Here is a 6,000-nt window from a genome sequence, read left to right as displayed (position 1 = left end):
CATGAAGATAACAGCATAACCAAAACTTAGCAACAAATTTTGTAGCGCTCTACTGCAGCATTAAGCAAAACTTAGCAACAAATTTTGTAGCGCTCTACTGCAGCATTAACCAAAACTTAGCAACAAATTTTGTAGCGCTCTACTGCAGCATTAACCAAAACTTAGCAACAAATTTTGTAGCGCTCTACTGCAGCATTAAGCAAAACTTAGCAACAAATTTTATAGCGCTCTACTGCAGCATTAACCAAAACTTAGCAACAAATTTTGTAGCGCTCTACTGCAGCATTAACCAAAACTTAGCAACAAATTTTGTAGCGCTCTACTGCAGCATTAACCAAAAATTGGCAACAAATATTGTAGGGCTTAACTGTATTACCATGGCAACCATGAAAGTTATTTTTAGAATAATATTGCCAATACCTAATTACTTAAGGTCAAATATTTTTATAGTTTTTCGTGAGTTGTTGATTGAGTTTGATCATGTTTAATACCTATCATTAGTGAATATTGAGCATTTTTCAGCATTTAAAATGACTATTCCAAATGTACCCATGGTTACCACTTACTTGAAGATTTATTCTAAATAGTTTCTTTATAGCATAAGTAGCAACAAGGTGTCATATTTTTGTAAAAATGGTTTGTTTGTTTTTCTATGTCTTTATTTAGACATAATAACAATTCAAAATAGCTGAAAATCTCAATTTTTCAAACTTTTCTGGCTGTTATCATGGCAACCAAGACACATAGCAACCAAATTTTATTTGATATAATGTTTTTTGTGTCAAGTTGTAATAATGGGCAAAGTTTCATTGAAATCAGTGTCCCTGAGTAGCAAAGAAGTTTAATTAAGTGGTTACAGAGATTCTTATGTCCTAATGTTTCTGATCTGATGCATTCCTCACAGATCCTTAGCCTTTTGTGTGATTTAAAAATTTGGGATTGCAGATACTGCATGATTGGAACCTTGCTAGCATGCATAGATTACATTATGGAAGAAATAATGTAATACATGTACATGTATTGAATTATTTAACTATTCACTCAAAATGAACCAAGACCTTTTGCTTATAATTATTTTCCATTTAATTCAAGATAACAGATGATGACTGAATTTATTTCACACCAAAAAATTATTTTTAGACATTTGAGTGTAGCATGTATGACAATGAAATATTTATTTTCAATATGAAACATGATTAAAGTTGGTGAAGAAATGTCTCCGTGATAATTACGTTAACTCTGGTTTTCAGGTGTATTTATATTGAAAAAGAGAATTGTTTTCACCGTTTTTCTTTCTGATGATCAATACACCCCAGCATGATAATATAGGTTTCCCGCTACCTGACGGGTCATTAATATCACACCGTTATAAGTTAACTATCCATTTCAAGATGACAAGACTTCTCTTTGTCCAGGCAAGTGCTTAGATTGTTGTCCAAGGACACACATCTAGTACAAATTACTGTATACATTTATAGACATATTATAATAACAACCTCATTATCAGTTAATCATTGGAAACAAATATTGGCTGATCATTGAGTCTTCCTTGTTTCATGTAGTCCTTGCAAATTTTTTTGTCCTTTTTTTTTTTTTTTTTTTAAAGAATGGTAATACATATTTGATAGATATCTTTCTGCAGGTCAAGGTTTTTCTTTGACTGCAAATAATGTTCATGTCCTTGTTGTTTTTAATTTACCAAATGTACCACGATTGATACGGTTTACTTGAGTGAGCAGAACGGTCTTTAGGCACCAACTAATTAATCATTTAATGATCAAGACATTGACTTTATAATGACTTATGTACCTCATGGTCTGACGAGTGCGTCTATTAAATTTCATGTTCTCGTACAATATGTTCTGATATTGTTGCTATGGACAAAAGAATCTGAGTTTTGTTATTTATAGATTGTGACATGGTACTGATCAATAGATCTATATAGCCAATGCTAACATAATTATGTTGTTTTAAAGGACAGATGATACAAACAAACTTTTATCAAAAATCTTGAAAATAACAGCTTAAGTCATGTTTATATATTAAGTAAAATGAATAATTTTATCTGCATAAATTTTAATTTTTTATTTAAAGTTTCACAATAATGGGATTTAAAGTGACAAAAAATTGTATAGATTAATGAGGATTATTGCAGAAATGTAGAATTTTGAACATTATAGAAAGTTTATAATTTCTTAATATTTTAGAAACTTTTATTATTCACATCATTTACGATCAAAATAAATAATAAAAAAAAAACCACCAATCCAGGAATCCATTTTTTTTGTTTGTATCATCTGTCCTGAACAAAGAAAAAATAAATTTTAAAACATGCATATTTAAAACATCTACTAGTAAGTTGAACAACTCGAAAGTTTAAGAATATTAGGAAAGGTAAGGTAGTGATCAAGTAAATTGTTGAACTTTATGACAGGAGTTAATGTTTTAAACCACCCTGTAAACGGGCAATCACTTCTCCCAAAATCTTTTTATTGAAATCTGCCCCCTAAAACCCAGAGTGTCAGTAACCCATGTAAAACTCCCTGATCTAAAAATAAGTCACATTTATTAAGACTGAGCTTTCTACAGTGGGAATCTGCCTTTATAATTACGTTGACTGTTAAATGTTTTATTGTGTTGGCAAGGGTTTCATTCTTTATGTACATCAATTGTAAATTAATCTGTTACTGTCAAGAATGATGTTCCCTCCAAGTCTTTGGCAGATTAATTTTCTCCCCTTTCAATGTGATCTGAGACTTGTATATCTACATCAATAGATTGTCTTTTATTAGTTGGATCACTTCAAGTTTCCTGGTAAATGTAATTCTGCTCCCCAATCAAGAAAATTGAATTTTCTTTTTATTTCTGTATAGGCTTGGAATTCCACAGACACGGTGTCGACAGAACATGGACTGGGGACGGGCTTTCATTGATGATCAGTTAAGGTCAGTTCTGTTTTTTTTTTCTTTTTATGAAATATAATTATGCATATTTCACATAAATTAAAATTAAATTAAGTTAGAATTTGAGGAATCTAGCTCACACTAAAGGGAGTCTATAAGACATCTATTAGGGTTGTGGACAGAATGGCTAAAATAGTTTGAGACATTTAACTGATTTAAAGTCCTACTGGAGACAAACAGAATTAAATCTAAGTCACTAAATCTGTTAATCTGTGTTTATAATGAATATATTGTGTGAATTTTACTTGAAATGGATTTCTATCAGCTTTTTATAATGGCTCCATGTTGGCCTAACTTGACAATAGTTCATTTGATTTTTATCCCTGAAAACTTTCACAAGTGGCTTGGGAAAATGGTTTTTAAAAGTGTTCAAGTTTTTCAATTTTCTATTATTTTTTTTTTCCTAAAAGAATACGATTTTATATGTTGAATAATGCATTTGTATGCATTGTATATATTAGCATGAATATTGAAAGATTTTTTTGTTCATTGTCATGTTTATTTGGTAGGGCGATAATTCATACCTGTGATAAAGGAAAATTTATTATTAAATAGAAGGAGGATTATATGTGAAGGCAATCATCTTTTCATATTCTTTTTCTCTGCTTATAGAACAAAAAATTCAGATTTGAAATAACTAGTGAGATCTTCTGTAAGGTCCAATTTCATGACATTGAATTTCAACATGCATTATTTAAAAGAATTATTTTGAAATGCAAATAGCAGGAAGCACTGAATGGATCTATATATATATGTGTATGTACTTTTATGACGTCAAAGTGGGTATTGCAGAAATAATGTAGTCAAGGGCCTTTGTTTGCCTGGATGTTGAATTTAAATAGTTGTGGTTCAAAGGCCACATTGTTATTCCAAGATTAACAAATTAAATACCTATACTTAATCCAGACAAGTACAATTGCTTAATTGGTCTAAGTTCCATCAGAGATTTTGGAACTAGTGTTTTTCATGTAAAGGATATTCTTATTTCTCTAGGAAGGATAATAATATCTTCAGTGAAAATTCAGGTAACAAAATATGACTATTTTATATTGATTTATCAAACAGCCAAGCTTATCCTGGGATGATGTGTTTTGAATGGTTAAATGTTGCTGACATAATTGAAAAATTGATATTCTGTCTTCAGCAAAGGTAGAAATTCAAGAAGTGGTTATCCTTAAACTTTTAGCAAGAGCTCATTTACAGAGTGCTTATGAGCCTCTCTATATATACTGCTGCTAGATAGCATTAATTTGGGCAATTAAAGCTTCTTGTTTTGAAGCTATCATAAATGACCCAATATGGGTTTTGTTTGTCGTAATGAAGCCAATTTTTTTTTCCTCTGGCCATCATACAGATACATGACATTGCATAGTTGTCTCCATAGGAACTAATAAGCCGAAGAAATATTGATTCAGATTTGAATTACAGACAAGATAGATAAATTGATTTATATCTGCAGGTATGGCTTCAGGCTTAGAAAGTTAGCTGATATTGAATATGCATTTTTTTTTTAAATATTACATTAATAAATTCTGAGAAAATCAATGAATGTTGATCACCTGTTACTAGCAATATGTAAGCTTTTTCATAATAATACTAGAAGATTATAAAGTAAATCTCTTGTATTATATAATGAGAAGTAAGTTTTCAGTGAATAAATCAGACAACTTAGTGGTTGAAATAAACTACCGTTTAAAGAGTTATAGGGAATTTCAACATATTAATATAGCTTTGTAAAGATGGCTATCACTAAACTATTATCACAAAGTTTATCATTTAAAAATATGGCCAGTCATGGAGATTAAAATTTAAAGGTACATGCAAAATTTCATGTATAAGGCTTAAATATTAATGAGTGTAAAGTTTTGATTGTGTTTTTACAATTAAATACCCATTAATTCTTAAGGACAAAAAGGTGCCATAGTCTTTGAACTTATTGATACTGAATAATAGGAACAACAGGTTACCAACTTGCTCAGTAGTTGTCAAATTCTAAAATAGAAATTAGTTGAAGTTAATTTAAGCTTTAATGTTAAACAAGAATATAGTGGCCAGTTCCTTCAACTCTGTGGATCAGTCAATACCCCAAGTAATGAGGAATTATACTTTAAACAATTGAAGAAGTCAATATTACTTCATTATAGTTGGAATTATTGTATATAGCTCTACAAAAGCTCAGGTTCTTCATTTCTTATGTTATTGGGGTAAGGAGCACTTAATTATGTTACAATAGAGAATCTAAGCTTAATATTACACAAACTGAAACAAACAGGAGACATCATGTAACACACTATTATACTGTCCGTTAATATATAAGTCACCGGTAAGTCGATCATTCACCCTTTTTCTGCTACAGTTTGAGCTGCTAGAAGATTTTGTAAGAGTACAAATTTGTATTTAAAAATAAAATTCATGCATTCTCGCCTTTATAGGTTGCATTTCTCAAGGTCCCTCTGCCAAGATTTAGCATTCAAATGCAATAAAACTATAGAGACTTTGTTAACATATGTCACCCTGAACTGACTTTTCTCCATTTTCATGGCAACTGTGGCCATTTTGAATGTTACATGCTGAACTACACTTTGAAGTTTCATTAAGATTGTCCAAGGCATTTGCGAGAACTACTGCAGACATGATTAGGTAAAACATTATGTACCTCTGACTTCCTATTCCTTAAACCTTCTTGGCAGTTATAAATTTATTAGGTCTTCATTTTAATTCTTTCCATTAAAAAAAAAGTGGACTCTATTAGACTTTGCACTTGTTGGACAGATGGTTGCATGCATGACCATTATTTAGGCAGGTGCTATCTAACCATGCAGTACCAATTAAGTCTCTGGATAGCCTCTGAGCCTCTGATAGATTTTTAGGTCACAAAGTTAAAATTAAATTGGTTTTCTGCCATTCCAACACAAAATGGTTTCTGCCCCAATATATATACATGTAATTTAATTTATGCAAATGTTGTTTGGTCAATATTTTGAATCCTTTGCATGATAGGTCTTAAACAAATTCTCAAACACAGTGGCATTCTATA

Source organism: Saccostrea echinata, unplaced genomic scaffold (genome assembly GCF_033153115.1).
Source record: "Saccostrea echinata isolate AGI-Se365-2 ecotype Australia unplaced genomic scaffold, CSIRO_AGI_Sech_v1 ptg000002l, whole genome shotgun sequence".
Taxonomy (NCBI): Eukaryota; Metazoa; Mollusca; class Bivalvia; order Ostreida; family Ostreidae; genus Saccostrea; species Saccostrea echinata.
The sequence above is the reverse complement of the archived record's forward strand: the minus strand, read 5'-3'. Positions refer to the sequence as shown.